Genomic DNA, 20,848 nt, shown 5'->3' on the forward strand with positions numbered 1-20,848 from the left:
AACGGTAATCCAACATGGTACGGACTATTGAAGGTAGTCAGTCATACATGACTTACAGAAACCTTTCTGTGAACTGCTGCTCACCTTTCAGATGTTTCTACTGCACCCTACAGCCTTTCTGTCAGTTTCCTCAGTGACTGATACCTTCCCATATTTAACCTGGATTGTGCTGCTTCGACATCTGTCATGTTGGATCTATAAGCATTTCCCTACACCCGCAATAACATCTGTTAAACATGTAGACAGGTATGTGACCAATAACATCTGTTTAACACGTATACAGGTATGTGACCAATAACATCTGCTAAACACGTATACAGGTATGTGACCAATAACATCTGTTAAACACATATACAGGTATGTGACCAATAAAATGTGATTTGATTTGAGGATGTCCTCTAACCCAATACCTACACCACTATACTACTATCCATTCGCTCTGGTCCCACATCCTGGGCTCAGCCTGATACATTTCTCCAGCATCATCAATGAGAAATATTTAACTTCTTCCTTTAAAATAAAAGTCATTTTATAGTGTTGTTTGTGTGCTTACCATTGGGGATTGCATTCAGCTTCCCTAATGTATTGTCGAGATCTTTCAGCAAGCCCTTGTTCTTCAAGCCACCAGCTGTCACCCGGGCCTGGAGACTGTCCACCCTCTCAGCGTTCTCTGAAACACAAAGACCGCACCCTCCGCTTGGTTAGCAAACAGTCCTCAGAAAACACAGTTCCTTGAAATATTTCTGCCGTTTATCATCACAGTTGGTGGGTGTTGTATGGGGGGGGGAGGACTGGGTTTACCGTTCACATCGCTCCTTAACTTGTTGGCTTCGTTCCACAGTTGAACGCTCCTCTGAACAGAGTTCTTGGCGTTATTCTTCAAAGAGCCTTTAGGTCCTGAGGCCTGTGTGTGTGTGTGTGTGTGTGTGTGTGTGTGTGTGTGTGTGTGTGTGTGTGTGTGTGTGTGTGTGTGTGTGTGTGTGTGTGTGTGTGTGTGTGTGTGTGTGTGTGTGTGTGTGTGTGTGTGCACCAAGAATGTAAGTGTGATTATCAGAATAATGCATTCTACAGTGACGGAAGAAACATACAGTGGTACTACGTACATACGAACATACAGTGGTACTACGTACTCCTGGGTACTACACAATGTACAAACAGTACAAATGCTGATGAATATTCCTCATAGAGAGAACCCCAGGTAAATACGGCTCTGTTTCTTAGAGTATTCATCAGAACTGAATATATTAAAGTACATCAATTAATAAAAAAATACCAACACAGTTTGGAAAACGACCGTAGTCTTTTTCAACATTGTATTAATAATGTGTGGAGTATAAAGCAGTGTTTTTGAACAGAGGACACACGGGCTGAGGAGATTTTCCACAGAGGGGACCAATGTTCCCACTCAGACTTCTGAGCCTCTCCCTCTCTCCTTTAGAGAGAAGAAGAGAAGAAGAAAGAGAGGGGGGAAAGGTTTCTCTTCACCTCCGCTGGCTCCTGCTGCATGAGGGAGAGTCACGATAATAAGGACGACAGCGCTGGGACTTTGATCTCTACAGCGTGACAAATGGAAATGAATAAGGAAATGCAAAAACGTTTGAACGCCAAATCTCTGCTGCTCAGCACATTAGAGACAGAGGTTCCTCTTTGAATCCTTACACTCACGCACGCACACACATACACACACACACAGACAGGGTAAAGGGGTGATGTGTGTAGGTGTGTGTGTGTGTGCATGCTCTCACCAGCTGAAGGACCTCTGTCCCGCGTTTCCTGGCCTGCTTTGCCTCTGTCAGCCTCCTCGATGATGTTGCTGTATGCGTTGAACGCAGCCGCGGCGTTAAAGGACAGGTTCTTGGCTTCCGCCAGGATGCTGTGAGGAGGCAGCAAGAGACTTGGTTAGGACACCATCCAACACATGAACATAATATTCAAGAACAACAATTACATTCAATCCACCATATCATTATAACAGAGGTACAGCAAACAAAAGTACTACCCGTCTGATGTATGTGTGTCTGTCTGTGTGTCTGTCTGCCTGTCCCGTACCTGTCCAGGATGCCAGAGGACTCGTTGAGCTGGGCAGCATGGTTCTCAGCGTCCTGCAGCAGGTCAGTCAGGGTGTTGTCACTCAGGCCCTTGGTCAGACGGCTCACCCTGTAGTCCAGGTGCTCATGGAGAGAACCCAGCTCACACTCCATCTCCTACAGATCCTACACAGATAGAGAGAGAAAGAGGAGGAGAAAGAGAGAGAGACAGACAGAAAGACAAATAGAGCAGGAGAGCAACACAGACAGACAGAAAAACAAACAGAAAGAAAGAAAGAGGGAGAGAGATGAAGCTGAACCCCTGGCTTGATGCAGGTGGGACATATGTACAAATATGGCAAGGTCAAGTCCAATAGTGCTCCAGGCAACATCTGTCTGACATCATAAAAGCATTCCAACAGAGTAAAAGTGTGTCTTCCTCTCCCAATGACGGGGGCTTGACAGGCCTGACTGGAGTTTAAGATGCGTGTGTGTGTGTGGTGTCTAGAGACTACCTCAATCTCCTTATTGATGTTGTCTGAGAGCCCGTTGGCTTCAGCCAGAATGCGCTCTCCGTCTTCCAGCACGTCTTCAGTTCCTTTCTTCACTGAGCTCAAAGAATCCCTCTTTCTCTGCAAGCAGACCAGACAACACAATCAGCCCAGCTAACTTTACAGAAACTACAACACAAAACTGTGTGTATACCGTAACTGTGAATAGACACCGCTACCCATTATCAAAAGGGTGAAATGGGAGGAGTATGGTTGCGTGTGTGTGTGTATGTGTACAAGCTGCTGACCTCCAGGGCAGTGAGGTTGCGCTGGTTCTGTCCAGACAGGGCCCCAGCCTCCCTGCTCTTCCCCTGGGCATCCTTCAGCAGGGCCTGGGCCTCGTCCAGCTTGGCCCGGTGGTCACCCTTCTCTGTCACCTTGGCCTTCAGGTCCTCCGTAGCCTGGTGGGGGTCCCCAAAGAGACGCTTCACCTTCTGGTACAGGGCCTCTGCCAGTCTGGGGAGCGAGAATGGAGGGGTGGAATGAGAAGGATGGGAGAGAGGGAGAGAGAAAGAGAGAGGGAAGAAGAGAGGGAAAGAGAAGGGGGTGGAGAAAAAGAGACAGAGAGAGATAAAGAGAGAGCGATGGGGAAAGAGAAAGGGGAAGATCAGAGTACTGTATACCGTGAGGAGGAGAGGAACATGTTCTTTCTCTCTCTCTCCTTTCTTTCTTCTTCTCCTCCATCTGTGGATCAGACCAGCCACTAGATGTCCCTCTTTCTTTTTGCATGACTCATCCAGGCCTCAGCCAGAAGGAAACATGAGTAAACTGGTTTGATTAGAATGAATAATATTCCTCACACACACACCTCAGGCAACTTTTAATTAGTTCATTAAGGTTTCACATAAGAAAAGTAAACTTCCTTCATTCAGTTGAGATTTGCTTGGCCGCGAAATTATTTGTAGAATATTTAAAAAAAACAGTGAATCAATAAATATGCAAATTAAAAATTACTACAGTACACAAATATTTTTTAAATAGATCACCTCTTTGTTTACTATATGACAGCATTCATTTAGCTGTGATTAAAGTGGCCCAGGCAAAGCAGGGGATACCTTCCTAAAAATATGAGGTGTGTGGTGTGACCTGTGTGCTGCATATGTGGTGTGACCTGTGTGCTGCAGAGGAGGCTGTTGAGGGGAGGACGGCTCATAATAATGTCTGGAACGGAGCAAATGGAATGGCATCAAACACATATAATCCATGTTTGATACCATTACACTAATTCCGCGCCAGCCATTACCACAGGCCCGTCCTCCCCAATTAAGGTGCCACCAACCTCCTGTGGTATGCTGCTATGCTTGGATACACTAGTCCCATCCCTGTGTGAACCATAATAGACTGACATTATAGTCTGTGATCTGATGTTGACTAGAGGTTGGTATCTGGGGTTGACCAGTCATGCCTTACCCCAGCTCCTCCTCTGAGATGTGGTTCTTGCCTCCCAGCTGGCGTTTGCGGAGCTCGGCTACCATGGTCTCAATCTCCTGGTGCATCTCATTCAGGCTCTTCTCTGGAGCTCCGTTCCTGCCCAGAGTCTCATTCAGCTCTTTAGCCTTGACTTTCAGAGCTGGAGGATAGAGGACATGGGGAAGTCATTGTAATTTTTACACGAACGCAGGAACACGCACACACACTGCCGTAAGGCACAATTTTCTATCTCCTGACACTCTGTCCTATACTGTCACCTCTAGCTGAAAGGCTGAGAACAGATTGTGTTATAAATCAAACAGTGTTTGATACATGTCTCCTCTCATCAAAACCCAGGTTTTTATCCTGCTGCTGCCATGATGACCATTATAGAAAGAGAGAGAGAGAGAGGGGGAGAGAGAGAGAGAGGAGAGAGGAGAGAGAGGAGAGAGAGAGAGAGTGAGAGGGGAGAGAGAGAGAGCGAGAGAGAGAGAGGGGGAGAGAGGGAGAGAGAGAGAGAGAGGGAGAGAGAGAGAGAGCGAGAGCGAGAGGGGATCTGAGAGGGCTGTGCATCTGTTTGCTATGCTGCTAACGTAAAAAGAAACATGCCGAATCCACACTGGCCTCTAAACCACCCAAGGGCCAGTTAGTTAGTACAGGAAGTGTGTATTACTACACTACACTAGACGCCATCATCAGCAAAGTGCTCATCTTCGTATGCGTGTTATTTGCATGCAGCCAAGCCTTTGTATGTGTGTTCGTAGAGCACAGAGGGATGAGCTACAGAAGCAGCTAGCGAGCGCCCAGATTAGATGAGTTGCTCAAAGGCAAGGCAGAACAAAGTGGATCACAACAAAAGCACTTTTTACTTTCCATTCAATGGCGATGGAGGCTTCTTATAAGTTGATTCAAAGACATTCAAATTCTGCTTGGCAGACCAATGTACTGTAATCAAATGAATGTGGTCTTTGAAATCTAAACCCAATCAGTTCAAAGGAAACGGAGAGAGAAGTTGCTCCAATTGGGTTCTAATTTGAATATAAATCATCAAATTGAAAATGAGGCTTAATTAGATGCATTCCTTACATTCCTGAACAGTTCAAACGTAAACACTTAATGTGATTACAAAGACAAAATATATACCTATTAAAGGACTCCGGCGCGGAATAATTACATAGCATGTTTCAAAGGCAATTAAACACTTAAATGTTTGTTGGATTGCATAATCAGATTGTCTCCTTTACGAAGACATCAGCATGAAAAAACAGTCCAATCTCCTCCTTAATGCTTTTACAAGAAACTCTATGTGATCATGAATCTCTGTGGGGAAGTCAAGGGAGACATGCTCTGTGCATCCCACTTTGAGTGTGTTCTTTTTTGGAAATCTTTCAGAAAATACTATTTTTATGTAAACGAGGATGGCATCACTGAAGTCAGTCATTGCCTACAATCAGTAGACACGTAAATAGCCCATTTAAACCAATCCAATCCTCTAATGGGTTAGAGACTGTGTTTGAGGTTCAGTGAAAGTTTGTGTGTGTGTTTGCGTTCCTTTGACAGTGTGCGTGTTTGTGTGTGCATTCCTTTGAATGTGTGTGCATGTGTGCATGTGTATCTGCGCATGCGCGTGTCTGTGCCGTATGTTTCTGGCAGTGCCAGTCCCACCTGCATGTACAGTTGACGTCGGAAGTTTACATACACTTAGGTTGGAGTCATTAAAACTCGTTTTTCAACCACTCCACACATTTCCTGTTAACAAACTATAGATTTGGTATGTCGGTTAGGACATCTACTTTGTGCATGACACAAGTCATTTTTCCAACAATTGTTTACAGACAGATTATTTCACTTACAATTCACTGTATCACAATTCCAGTGGGTCAGAAGTTTACATACACTAAGTTGACTGTGGCTTTAAACAGCTTGGAAAATTCCAGAAAACGATGCCATGGCTTTAGAAGCTTCTGATAGGCTAATTGACATAATTTGAGTCAATTGGAGGTGTACCTGTGGATGTATTTCAAGGCCTACCTTCAAACTTAGTGCCTCTTGGCTTGACATCATGGGAAAATCAAAAGAAATCAGCCAAGACCCCAGAAAAAAACTTGTAGACCTCCACAAGTCTGGTTCATCCTTGGGAGAAATTTCCAAATGCCTGAAGGTACCATGTTCATCTCTACAAAGGATTGTACGCAACTATGAACACCATGTGACCACCAGCCGTCATACCGCTCAAAAAGGAGACGCGTTCTGTCTCCTAGAGATGAACGTACTTTGATGTGAAAAGTGCAAATCAATCCCAGAACAACAGCAAAGGACCTTGTGAAGATGCTGGAGGAAACAGGTACAAAAGTATCTATATTCACAGTAAAACAAGTCCTATATCGACATAACCTGAAAGGCCGCTCAGCAAGGAAGAAGCCGCTGCTCCAAAACCGCCATAAAAAAGCCAGACTACGGTTTGCAACTGCACATGGGGACAAAGATTGTACTTTTTGGAGACATTTTCTTTGGTCTGATGAAACAAAAATAGAGCTGTTTGGCCATAATGACCATCGTTATGTTTGGAGGAAAAGGGGGGACGCTTGCAATCCGAAGAACACCATCCCAACCGTGAAGCACGGGGGTGGCATTATCATGTTGTGGGGGTGCTTTGCTGCAGGAGGGACTGGTGCACTTCACAAAATAGATAGCATAATGAGGAATGAAAATGATGTGGATATATTGAAGCAACATCTCAAGACATCAGTCACGAAGTTAAAGTTTGGTCGCAAATGGGTCTTCCAAATGGTCAATGACCCCAAGCATACTCCCAAAGTTGTGGCAAAATGGCTTAAGGACAACAAAGTCAAGGTATTGGAGTGGCCATCACAAAGCCCTGACCTCAATCCTATAGATCATTTGTGGGCAGAACTGAAAAAACGTGTGCAAGCAAGGAGGCCTACAAATCTGACTCAGTTACACCAGCTCTGTCAGGAGGAATGGGCTAAAATTCACCCAACTTATTGTGGGAAGCTTGTGGGAGGCTAACCAAAACGTTTGACCCAAGTTAAATAATTTAATGGCAATGCTACCAAATACTAATTGAGTGTATGTAAACTTCTGACCCACTGGGAATGTGGTGAAAGAAATCAAAGCTGAAATAAATCATTCTCTCTGCTATTATTTTGACATTTCATATTCTTAAAATAAAGTGGTGATCCTAACTGACCTAAGACAGGGCATTTTTACTAGGATTAAATGTCAGGAATTGTGAAAAACTGATTTTAAATGTATTTGGCTAAGGTGTATGTAAACTTCTGACTTCAACTGTAGCAGGGATGGTCCATGTTGGCGAGGCTATGGGAGAAAGGTTCCCTGCTGACACTAATCATGTCACCCACGGTGAGAAGCCACAACGTGCCAGCCCACAACTGATTATACCGCCTTCTCCAGACCCCATCCTCCATCCCTATTAATTAGGCCTTTACATGGCAACACCGCTTCAGCGCTCTACACCGACCAGGCCCTTTATTAACAGAATCATCTTCCAATTTCAACCCAGTATAAAATGTTACAAAACAATGGCGTCTAATCACAGAGCAGAGGACACAGCACTGAGCCCAGACACTGATTTCCACAACATCCTGACGCTCTGGCCTTTATGACACTCAATCAGTGCTCTGCAGCATTACAGCAGGAATGTCATTTAGATGTACTAGTTTATGGGAGAATCTTATCTTATATGAATGTAGACAAATGTACTGTACCTTCTGCAGCCAGTAGGTTGTTCTTGACGAATAGTTCCAGGTCTTTGGCTCTTTTGTGGATTCTCTCAGCATCGTCGTCTGTTTGCTCGCCTGTTGTATTCGGCGCATGTGACTATTACAACTTGATTTTATTTTATTTGAAATTGTGACTAGTGTGTTAACTGCACGTTTCCAATACGGAATCCTGTGGCCCCCAATGGTCTAAGGGACAGCCTCAAAGTGACTGGTCCAAAAAATCTAGTTCATAACCAGCAGTCAGAGTTGATTTAGACCATTCATAAATGCTATATCAAGGTCATTAGCTAAGTACTGTTCCTGACTGTGTGTTCGAATCAAAAGAGACAACCTAGGACATACACAAAGAACCAATGTCAATGAAAATATATGGATTTCTTACAATAACCAAGGCTTCAAAAGAAAAGATAAATCTTTGTTTTGCAGCGAGGAACAAAACAACAAGGTCAGGACTATAGAATGAGTGAATCACAAAATGGACTAGCTGTGCTTACGTAACAGACTAGGACTAAATCAAACAACCTAACAGACTGGTCTTGATTAAATATCAATGTCAGAATGTGTTTTCTTGTCAGAGAAATGAGAAGTAGAGATGTCTTATGGACAGTGGATTGTTTTGGTAACAGAGCTTTATCCAAAGATCTTTCTGCAACAGAACATTCTACAGTACCAGTCAAAAGTTTGGACACACCTACTCATTCCAGGGTTTTTCTTTATTTTTACTATTTTCTACCTTGTAGAATAATAGTGAAGACTTCAAAACTATGAAATAACACATATGGAATCATGTAGTAACCAACAAAGTGTTAAACAAATCAAAATATATTTTATATATGAAATTCATCAAAGTAGCCACCCTTTGCCTTGATGACAGCTTTGCACACTCTTGGCATTCTCTCAACCAGCTTCATGAGGTAGTCACCTGGAATGCATTTCAATTAACAGGTGTGCCTTGTTAAAAGTTAATTTGTGGAATTTCTTTCCTTCTTGATGTGTTTGAGCCACTCAGTTGTGTTGTGACAAGGTAGGGGTGGTATACAGAAGATAGCTCTATTTGGTAAAAAAAAACAAGTCCATATTATGGCAAGAACAGCTCAAAGAAAGCAAAGAGAAACGACAGTCCATTATTTAAGACATGAAGGTCAGTAAATACGGAACATTCCAAGAACTTTGAAAGTTTCTTCAAATGCAGTCGCAAAACCCTCAAGCGCCATGATGATACTGGCTCTCATGAGGACCGCCACAGGAAAGGAAGACCCAGAGTTACCTGCAGAGGATAGGTTCATTAGAGTTAACTGCACCTCAGATTGCTGCCCAAATAAATGCTTCACAGAGTTCAAGTAAAAGACACATCTCAACATCAACTGTTCAGAGGAGACTGTGTGAATCAGGCCTTCATGGTCGAATTGCTGTAAAGAAACCACTACTAAAGGACACCAATAAGAAGAGACTTGCTTGGGCCAAGAAACACAACTAATGGACATTAGACCGGTGGAAATCTGTTCTTTGGTCTGATGAGTCCAAATTTTAGATTTTTGGTTCCAACCGCCGTGTCTTTGTGAGATGCAGAGTAGGTGAACGAATGATCTCTGCATGTGTGGTTCCCACCGTGAAGCACGGAGGAGTAGGTGTGATGATGTGGGGGTGCTTTGCTGGTGACACTGTCAGTGATTTATTTAGAATTCAAGGCACACTTAACCAGCATGGCTACCACAGCATTCTGCAGCGATATGCCATCCTATCTGGTTTGCGCTTATTGGGACTATCATTTGTTTTTTAACAGAACAATAACCCAAAACACACCTCCAGGCTGTGCAAGGGCTATTTGACCAGTAGGTTGTCACCAGGCTACCTAGGTTACTGCCGGCCAGCTGCAGGCGCCTCTCCAGCGAATTCTGTGGCGAGAGCATGTGCTGTGGGGGAGACACACACATACACACGCAGAGGGGAGAGAGTCAGAGTGGGGCACTGTGCCGAAAGGTCATCTACCATTAAATCACCACAGGTCTGGCAGGCGAGGTGTGTGTGAGCAGACCCTTGATTCCCTGTATTTAACTTGCACCCCAGCCCAATTCATCAGTGTTATGCCAGTGGTCCCCCTGCCATATATCTCCTCACAGACTTACAAGCAGCAGAGCACCAGCGACTGCGAAAGGGCATCTAGCTCAGTGGACTCTAAAAGCCCAGCCTGAGCCAATGATCTGGCTTTCCACAAGAGGGGAGCAATCAAGTGATGTCTTCATTGACCCCCCTCAGGATGCCCTTTAGTAATAATCTGCATCTTTGTTGTGTCTTATATCTCCAGTTCCATCTCCTCTGCTTTCCGAGGATTTGGGGAAAATTCACTCTTGTTATCAAAACCGCTTGTTATCAATACGTTTAAAGGCTGCTGTGTGTGTAATATATTACTGCTACAGACTGTGGTGATTGTGTCTTTGGTCTTGCAGGAGAGGGAGAGGTGGCTAAATGGAGTGGAGCTATGGTGTCGTCTGGAGGGGATTTGAGGAGTGTTTGAAGCCGCGGTGTGTTACGGGCTCTACATCTCCCACAGAGACACTAACAGCTGAGAGATATTAACCCAGCACCTTGTCCAGGTGGGTAACTTAATCACGACTGATTCTGTTCATCTTAGCAAAATCCAAGTCATTTAAAAAAAATATCAGCTTAGAATCTTTATCTTTAAAATCTAATAATCATATAATTGTTTTATATAGAAATAATGTAGTACTCTCTTTGGAGAGAACACTAAGGGAAGTGTTTGGGAGCCTTCTATTCACCTTGAGTTACTCTGTCATGTTCTCAAACTGGTAGAGGACTTTGTATGGCAGTGGTAGAGGGGTGGTGAGGTTGATACTGGTGATGATTTGATGCAATCTTTGCATATCACTAATGAGGAGCCCAGAACAGTCGTCATCGCATGCTATAACACACACACACACACACACACACACACACACACACACACACACACACACACACACACACACACACACACACACACACACACACACACACACACACACACACACACACACACATCACACCACCCTACTGGGGGTCAAGGGGTCAACCCCAAGGGCATGGGGGTGCTAATGGTAGCTTGTTGCCTGACAACATCTCTACCAGGGGGGCATTACTGTATTTACAAGGGTCGACTGTGTTGCCACCCTAGGAGGGGGCACAGCCTGAGAGAAGTGCTTTTCAATGTGAGGGACATGGTGGAATGGGTTGAGCCCCAGCTTCTTCCTCCTTCACCTTGTTTAGTTTAATTTCATACCATTCCCCCACACACACCAGTGCTCCCTCAAAAGACACAATCGCTCTTTGAAAACACTTCAAGATAGCCGTCCTTGGTCCTCTACTCTTTAGGCTTTGGAGAATCCTGGAGTTTTTTTGCTGGTTTGAGATTAAACAGGAGCCGCACCGGGTGAAGGGATCTCGAGCGTGAAATTTAACATAGAGTGTGAAACGGCTTTTGGCAACCCATTATGAGTGTTCAACATGCCACAAGCAATAGGAAAGCAAAACACACACTTGCGGGCACAGTACACACACACACACACACACACACACACACAAAACAAACCATGTGTAGACTTGTCATGTCCTTCCAGTTTCTCCTGAAGAAATAAACATGTTTTTTACAGACCCGCTGTTACAGAGGAAGGTCTGACAATCCACACAGAAAGAGGGCACACATCCTGCGAGTGTGAGAGTTTGTGATAAAACAGTCAAATGCACACGCTGCATGAAATACATGCACAAGATCACACACCAGTCCAATTCCTGTTACCATCCTCAAAGGTAAGACAACATGAGGCCAATCAGTTTCACTTGAATCATCTGACATGCAGTCTCAAACAAATTACAGTAATTAAAGAGCAAACAATGTTTAGTGAAACAAGGCTGCTACTTCTTTTTTTACAAATGAAGGTTTGACAGTGTTCTTTACTTCATCTTATTTTTTTACAGAAATAGTGTGGCTGCCATCTTTGTTTACTTTGTGGATTGGAGCTCCTTCGCATGCAGTTGGGGTATAATGTTTTGTCTGCCATGTTTTGGCCTTCTCCAGTGGCAAATGATCAGGGTATTTACAAGGGCTTTCCACAGATGGAAGGAGGAGTTGGTTAAAAGTATCTTTCATCTTTCCTTTTCTCCAGATCCACCGCAATCTTATTTTTGCAATGCTATCGAAATGTCGAATTTCCTGTGTCTCTTTTCCAGGGTCGTATTCATTAGTCGGATTACTCCAAAAAGAAAACATTTTGTAATAAAAACTAGAGTTTCTATTGGACGAATAGGTCCCTCCGTATTCTGTTCCGTTTGCTTCCTAGAGTAAACGGTATACGGGTTATTTTTTGCATCAGATGAAATGTTTTGCTACGGAATCCGACCTGCATCTCTCGAATATAGACCTACGTCTTCCAAATATAAACGTGGTCCTCGCAAATATTTAAAAAACGACTGATGCTGAGTACTTTTTTCCTCTTGTTAATAGTGACCATGGAGGGATTAACATGGAGTTTGAAGGAGTTGAAGAGAATGAGGATGAAGTATTAAATTAAGGAGCGGCATCGGTGTCTGAAAAGTGGGAAGACCTGTCCACGATGATTCTTTGTTGATTGAAGTACGGTTGAAGGGAAAAAAAGTAAATCATGGGGTTGTTTGACACGTATGATGTTTTGATTTGGAGTTTCTCCCTTCTCGGGCAATGTTATGATATGTTATCTACCCAGTTAAAGCATTCATGCCTACTGTGCTGCAGGGATTTCGCTGCCAGATATTTGGTCATGTAGCATCAGTTCGTAGGAAGGAGCAGCCTAGATGTGCCAGATGTGAGGCTTTTCATTTCGTGGAGACATGCCTGGAGGACAAACCCAGTCAGTGTAGTAACTCCAAAGGTAATCATGAAGCCAGGTCTTCAGAGTGCCCGGTAAAAGTGAAACAGATACAGGTAACTAGTACAGGTAACTAACTAGTAGTTTTTTTGGTTTCATCCAATATATATTTTTGTTCATCTGAGTGTGTCTTGCACTCATACAGTACCTGTGAAAGGCATCAATACACTTAAAAATCCACTAGAAGAAGAAGACTACTTTCACCCGCTATTGCGCCGCCACCCTAACAAGCAGCACACTTTTTGCGGCTTGCCTCGCACCAATCAAGGAAGGGAATGAGGCCTACCTAGCTAGCTAATTTCCCGCCGTTTGACGATGAACTCTTCACGACAAATTACGATAATATAATGTTCAGTAAAATGTTGCCATTAAAAATGATTTATTTTTCTCACCAATTTCAATCTTGACTCATCGCTGCAACTGCCCAAAGGGTAGGCGAAGGTCGAGTCATGCGTCCTCCGAAACATGACCCATCAAACTGTGCTTCTTAACACCCACCCTCTTGACCTGGAAGCCAGCCGCACCAATGTGTCGGAGGAAACAGTGTTCAACTGACGACCGAGGTCAGCCTGCAGGCGCCTGCCCGCCACAAGAGAGCGATGAGCCAAGTAAAGCCCCCCCAGCCAAACCCTCCCCTAACCCGGACGACACTGGGCCAATTGTGCGCTGCCCTAGGGTCTCCCAATCACGGCCGGTTGTGACACTCGGGAGGCCTGCCATTACATTTGGATAAACGGAAGGAGTTCCTGAGCAGTAATGTCGATTATCGACTTTAATTACAGTCCAAGAGTGTTGTTGTGGAGCACCATACAATCTGCATCCACCTCCAAAAGATGAGGCATGATCATTGAGGTATAAAAGAACTGGAGACTGCTTCCTAGATGGACGCCCGTTGTTTTTTAACGTAATCTACTCACGTTCACATACCCTGTTTCGTGGTCGCTGCCATCTGCTTTACAGAGCCGATAATGCCTGCGCACTAGCGCTCAGTGCGCACTGTAGCAAGCGCGAGCAGCGATGACATCGTCACGTCATCCAGAAGCATGGCAGACAAAAAAACGGCCTTGAAGACAATTACTGGAATAATTCAATGAATATTTTTGTCACAAAGGAATTTTTAAATTGTACTTCTCTGTGGGGCCATCTATGGGATTGTCCTTTTGGCCTCAGCTTCATCTAAATTGCAGTACCGAAAGTACAGTGGAAAGCGTGCTTCCAGGCCAGAACCCTGGCCCCCTGGGCATGATCCCTTCGGCTTTGGCTCAAAGGAAACCTTTGGAGGAAACCCCCAAAACAACTGTCATGACTGCACGTGAGGATCACAATGGGTCAGATCAGCTTGGCAATGGCTGACAATCACCAGACCCTCTCCCACCCACACACAAAGGGGGGGGGGGGGACAATGGGGGTTTTGACATCTTCACACTCTGGTCGTAAATTCTATGCAGCAGAGAACTCTTGCTCCTTAGTATCAACCAAAGGAATGTCTTCGTCTCCAGAAGACTTTTGCCGCCCAAAAACTCTAACGTTCAAAAAGTGGATAATGAAACAATAGTTCTATCATAAAGAATGTGGGAAATGGTCAGTGGGGAGATGTAGAAAACAAATGTCATATTGCTTTTCATGTTGTGATGTTATTAAAAACTGCATGGACCAAATACTGTAACTTGGAATGAATACCCCTTTTATATGTCACGTTTCCATCCAATACGTTGTGCATAGGATATGAAACATTATGAAGATATTTCTGTTAACCTGTCTGGCTCTGGCGTTCCGCTAGCGGAACTCCTCCCACATTCCACTGAAAAGGCAGAGCGCGAAATTCAAAAGATATTTTTTAGAAATATTTAACTTTCACACATTAACAAGTCCAATACAGCAAATGAAAGATACACATCTTGTGAATCCAGTCAACATGTCCAATTTTTAAAATGTTTTACAGCGAAAACACCACATATATTTATGTTAGCTCACCACCAAATACAAAAAAGGACAGACATTTTTCACAGCACAGGTAGCATGCACAAAGCCAACCTAACTAACCAAGAACCAACCAAACTAACCAAGAAACAACTTCATCAGATGACAGTCTTATAACATGTTATACAATAAATCTATGTTTTGTTCGAAAAATGTGCATATTTGAGGTATAAATCAGTTTTACATTGCAGCTACAATCACAGCTACCGTCAGAAATAGAACCGAAGCAGCCAGAGTAATTACAGACACCAACGTCAAATACCTAAATACTCATCATAAAACATTTCTGAAAAATCGATGGTGTACAGCAAATTAAAGACAAACATCTTGTGAATCCAGCCAATATTTCCGATTTTTTAAGTGTTTTACAGCGAAAACACAATATAGCATTATATTAGCTTACTACAATAGCCTACTACACTACCGCATTCATTCATCAAGGCACGTTAGCGATAGCAATAGGCACGTTAGCGATAGCGAATAAACCAGCAAGATATATAATTTTTGACTAACCTTGATAAGCTTCATCAGATGACAGTCCTATAACATCAGGTTATACATACACTTATGTTTTGTTCGAAAATGTGCATATTTAGAGCTGAAATCAGTGGTTATACATTGTGCTAACGTAGCATCTTTTTCCCACAATGTCCGGATATTTTTCTGACACTTTTTCTGACACACATATTCTGACCAAATAACTATTAATAAACATAACTAAAAAATACATGTTGTATAGGAAATGATAGATACACTAGTTCTTAATGCAATCGCCGTGTTAGAATTCTAAAAAATAACTTCATTACGATATGCAGTTTACGTTATGGCGAGAGCGTGCCCAAAACCTGGCCGCAAACTACTAGTTCACATGTACGACAGATATATGAAATAACATCATAAAATGGGTCCTACTTTTGCTGATCTTCCATCAGAATGTTGTACAAGGGGTCCTTTGTCCAGAACAATCGTTGTTTGGTTTTAGAACGGCAAATTTCCCTCTCGATTTAGCAAGTACACTTGCCAAGTGGCGCGAATCTCTCCATCGTCAACAAACTCAGAGAACGGAACAGGGCAAAACTCCCGAAAAAATTTCAATAATCTGATTAAACTATATTGAAAAAACATACTTTACGATGATATTGTCACATGTATCAAATAAAATCAAAGCCGGAGATATTAGTCGTCCATAACGACAGCTTATCAGAAGGCAAATCCAGGTCCCTTCACGCGCTCTCCAGAAAACAGGAAACTGGTGACACGTCATGCCGAGAGCTATTATTCGACCCCAGATCAAGTTACCCACTCCATTTCTTCTCTCACTGCCTGTCGACATCTAGTGGAAGACGTATGAAGTGCATCTAAACTAACAAATATCAAGGACTTTAATAGGCAGGCCCTAGAACAGTGCATTGATTTCAGATTTTCCACTTCCTGTCAGGAAGTTTGCTGCAAAAGGAGTTCTGTTTTACTCACAGATATAATTCAAACGGTTTTAGAAACTAGAGAGTGTTTTCTATCCAATAGTAATAATAATATGCATATTGTATGAGCAAGAATTGAGTACGAGGCCGTTTAAATTGGGCACGATTTTCCCCCAAAGTGAAAACAGCGCCCTCTGTCCTCAACAGGTTTTAAGATAGGAATGTGATTTTAGGAGTCATAAGAGATCACTTCTAATCATATCCTTTGCACATTAAGTAGCCACACCCCGAGTGAGGTCAGAAGAGCGTGTCAGACGGATGGAGCCGTCCCCTTTGGCCAGAGTGCTTAAAAGGGCCGGCTAAGAAGTAACATATTAGACCAGAAAGATGTGAGACCATGGTCCACATGTTGAAATGGTTAGAAACTCTGAAACTCTCAACACGAGGTGAAGAAAATGAACTTACCAGACCAGGACACCGCCAGTCTGCAAATGTGTGTGTAAAGTGGTTTGGAACTTTGACTATCTACCCAAGGAAGAGGAGAAGAAAACTCCCCTCTCAGACAATCACTGGTACGGCTGTTCCAGACAATCACTGGTACGGCTGTTCTCAGGAAACAGCCCATTGGACACTGGACAACTAAGAAGGACATTGTGACCTCTGGTGGACAATCAGAGCGTGTACTGTACAAGTGGCCCACAGGAAAGGCTCACCGAAACAATTTTCAAAGAGGGCTTGGTTCCGACCGAGATAAACGACGAACGAACGGCATTCAACGCGCAAATACATTCATTATTTTCTTATTCCAAACAGGTGGCGGTTTGTGTACAAAGTATATGATTAATGTGAGGACAGTCCTAGAATGTATCCACTATAAATGTCCCTTTTTCTCTATCTCTCTATTCTCACCACCCCATTCTCCATCGCTGTGTAAATAGCCGTCATATCTTGTCAGTACACTAGGAACCTTTGTCTCATGTAAGTGTGTATGTGTATTCTGTGTTATTATTTAGTTAGCTTGTAAATAATTAATTAAACACATTTTGTGTAGTGCTGAATCAAAAGTAAAGCTGGGGTTCTTGCGGGTCCAAGGAGTATTCGTTGTTCAGAATGAGACTGATATGAGGTAATGATTAATAAGTGACTGTTATCGATATATAACTTATATATCTTTTCGAGTTTATTCGGGAGATGGTAACCCGTTAAACAACTTCTTCCGTGGTGCCCCAAATCCTAATGAGTTAATTGTTACATAAATATTGTTAAATAAATAACAGTCATCAGATTAACGAAAGTCAAGTCACGACACAGCTAAACATGAAAAAACAATGATACGCAACATGCAACAATTTAAACGATTTTACTGAGCTATAGTTCATATAAGGAAATCAGTCAACTTAAATAAATAAATTAGGCCCTAATCTATGGATTTCATATGACTGGGAATACAGATATGCATCTGTTGGTCACAGATACCTTAAAAAAAATTGACCTCACAATGGGCCTCAGGATCTCGTCACGGTATCTCTGTGCATTCAAATTGCACTCTGTTTACAACATTGACATCAGCAAACCGCTCGCCCACACAACGCCATATATGTGGACTGCGGTTGTGAGGCTGTTTGGATGTATTGCCAAATTCTCTAAAACGACGTTGGAGGCGGCTTATGGTAGAGAAATTAACATTAAATTCTCTAGCATCACCTCTGGTGGACATTCCTGTATGCCAATTGCACGCTCCCTCAAAACTTGAGACATCTGTGGCATTGTGTTGTGTGACAAAACTACACATTTTGGTGGCTTTTTATTGTCCCCAGCACAAGGTGCACCTATGTAATGCTATCTGCTTCTTGATATGCCACACCTGTCAGGTGGATGGATTATCTTGGCAATGGAGAAAAATGCTCACCAACAGGGATGTTAACAAATTCGTGCACAACATTTGAGGGAAATAAGCATTTTGTGGAACATTTCTGGGAGCTTTTATTTCAGCTCATGAAACATGGAACCAACACTTTACAGTATGAGGTGAGTTCAGTTACAATACGATTCACAAAGATCCTTGTGGATTTTGTATGTTCAGTAGAGAGTTCTTACCTCTCACAGTACTTTCCCACATGGCCCTCAGGGCAGGCAGCACAATGGTAGTCATTCAATCCCTCTGTCACACAGGAAGGGCTGAAACTAAGAGAAAGAGAGCTCCATATGAGAACTGATTTTATTTCACAGTAGTAGAGCCATTCAACTGTGCCTCTGTGACTTACTTGTTCTCATGGTTGGTGAGGGAGCAGGCACAGGGCTTGCAGTCGCCGGGTCTGCCCCTCACTACATCATAGTATCCTGGGGCACAGCGCTCACACCTGTCCCCCTCTGTGTTGTGCTGGCAGTTCTGTAGAGAAGACACACTAATATCATATCCACATTCACAACCATTCACTCTGATGGATGATTTACTTAAAATGAATTCACAACTTCAGAATCTAACTAAACTAAACCCAGCGGTTGTCGGGGTGGAGGGTGGATGTGTCTTAACTGTTGTGTTGAAGTGAGGGCCCTTCCAGAGCCTGAGCTTGGGGCCCTCCCTGTCAGCCCAGGGCCGTTTTCCTTTCCTCTCCTCTATCCACCGCTCTGCTCTGAGAAAAAGTGCCAAACTGCCAATTCAGAGCAGTAACACTAATCAGTCAGCAGAAGTTGCGAACTACTGAGCCGGGGTATTCAAAAGACTTTCATTAACTTCCTGTGTACCTCAATTACCCACATTACGCTGTACAAACCCATTTAACATTTTCAATTTGCCGGCTCCGTAAAATGCAAATTATATTGTTATTAGCACAAATGCAAATGAAAGCTGGGATTGAGTTTCAGTTCCAGCCTATAACATGAGGCAGGACAGGCTCTAGGAGATGATTTGGGAAGCAGAGAATAAGGTTGGTTTTATCTTGACCAAAGGACCAAAGGACCTTATATCTGAAGGGCACATTATGCTCTGTATTAAACGACATGGACTGCTCTCTAGCGCTACATTCTTGTTAGTATTTACCAGTCAAATCTATTCCAGACGCTACACTATATTCTACTTCCTGGTGCCACTGGACTATGTAGCCTATCAGCTGGCTTCTGAACAAATGTGCAGATCCTCTACTCTTATGGGTGCAGTCACAGGGCAGCCTGCCAACTATTGCCAACGGCACCGTCCTCCTCAGGTCACAGGGACGTTGTAAAGCGCTTACCTGGCAGATGGATGTCTCCGGGTCACAGGCCTTACTGTGCCCGTTGCACTGGCACTGCACACAGCTCCCGATGTCCGTTCTGGAGGCCGCGCCACCGCTGCGGGCAGACAGAAGGTACAACCCGGCCACACATTCCTGCCGATGGGCGAAACACAGACAGACGGTTACCGGTTAGGCTGTTACACACACACACACACCCCCCCCCCCCCCCCCCCCCCCCCCCCCCGCGCGCGCTCGTGGGAGTCCCGGGCTCCAACAAGACATACTCACTGAGAATTAATCGGGTCAATTTGAGGCACCATCTGTTCCCCGCAAACACGTTAAACGCCTGTTTAAAAAAACTTTATTAACTATGTGGCAGCTTCAAATTATTGCCATCTGTCTGGTTTTCTTACAGCCGCCTTTATGAGGGATCCAGTAGGAGACACATCAGTAACACTCAGGTCTGGATGGAGGTTGTCGTAGTAACACAACAAGAGTTCATTAGGAGTGGAGTAGAGACGCACTAAAGAATGGGGGAGCATTCGAGGTGTCTGGACAGAGGTGTGAGAAATAGGGGGAGAGCTAGCAGTTTTGATGAGAAGGATGTGAACTGTTTCTAACAGGTGTTTCAGCCTGACTCCACGGCTGTGGCTCTGATTGGTCCGTGACTGACTCACAGCCGCACGCACGCACGCACGCACGCACGCACGCACGCACGCACGCACACACACAGCCCTCTCTGGTGGATGACCCTGTCGTCATGGCTGATGATCTGATGGGAGACACACACACAGCCCTCTCTGGTGGATGACCCTGTCGCCATGGCTGATGGTTTGATGGGAGACACACATACACAGCCCTCTCTGATGGATGACCCTGTCGCCATGGCTGATGGTCTGATGGGAGACACACACACACACAGCCCTATCTGATGGATGACCCTGTCGCCAGGGCTGATGGTCTGATGGGAGACACAGACACACACCAGGTGGTGTGGCTAGCTAGCCTACCTCGCAGGACAGGCCAGAGAAGCCCAGGGGGCAGTCACACTTCTCTATCTGGTGAGCCCACTCACTCTCCACGGACGGCCTTCCCTCCTCTGCCACCTCCATAGAAATCTCAGAGATCCTGGGTTTAGTGGAGAGAGAGAAAGGAAGAGAAAGGGAGAGAGAGACAGCCATGTGAGCCAATGGCAACAATCCAAAGCTTTTCCATGGACATTCTGCATTCTCTTCTCTATGCTTGAAATATGCTATTATGCTATTGCCCCTAGTTCATTACATGGATTGAACAGGTCAGTGTTGAAGGCAGAGAGTGATCTATGTTAACACGACATGATTAAGCTGACAGTGATACTGAAATGAAGAGTGTAGAGTAAACAGTCAATGCCTTAGCTCTCTATCAGTGGTTGTCTCAGTTTAGCCAATTATGTGTTCAGAGACAGAGAGGAGAGCTCACCTGCTATGTCTCATCATGTTCCCATGGGAACTCTTAATGAGGACGTGGTCAACATAAAACAGCACGTCCATGAAGTCCTCGCGTGTCATGGCATTCTTGTCTTCGTACTTCTACTCTTTTTGAAAAA

General features: G+C 44.0%; 1 pseudogene; it reads right to left on the reverse strand.

The window, feature by feature from the left end:
• LOC120024008 overlaps positions 1 to 20,848 on the reverse strand; it is a 151,004-nt pseudogene that overhangs the window by 18,380 nt on the left and 111,776 nt on the right.

This window comes from Salvelinus namaycush, chromosome 29 (genome assembly GCF_016432855.1).
Source record: "Salvelinus namaycush isolate Seneca chromosome 29, SaNama_1.0, whole genome shotgun sequence".
Lineage (NCBI taxonomy): Eukaryota > Metazoa > Chordata > Actinopteri > Salmoniformes > Salmonidae > Salvelinus > Salvelinus namaycush.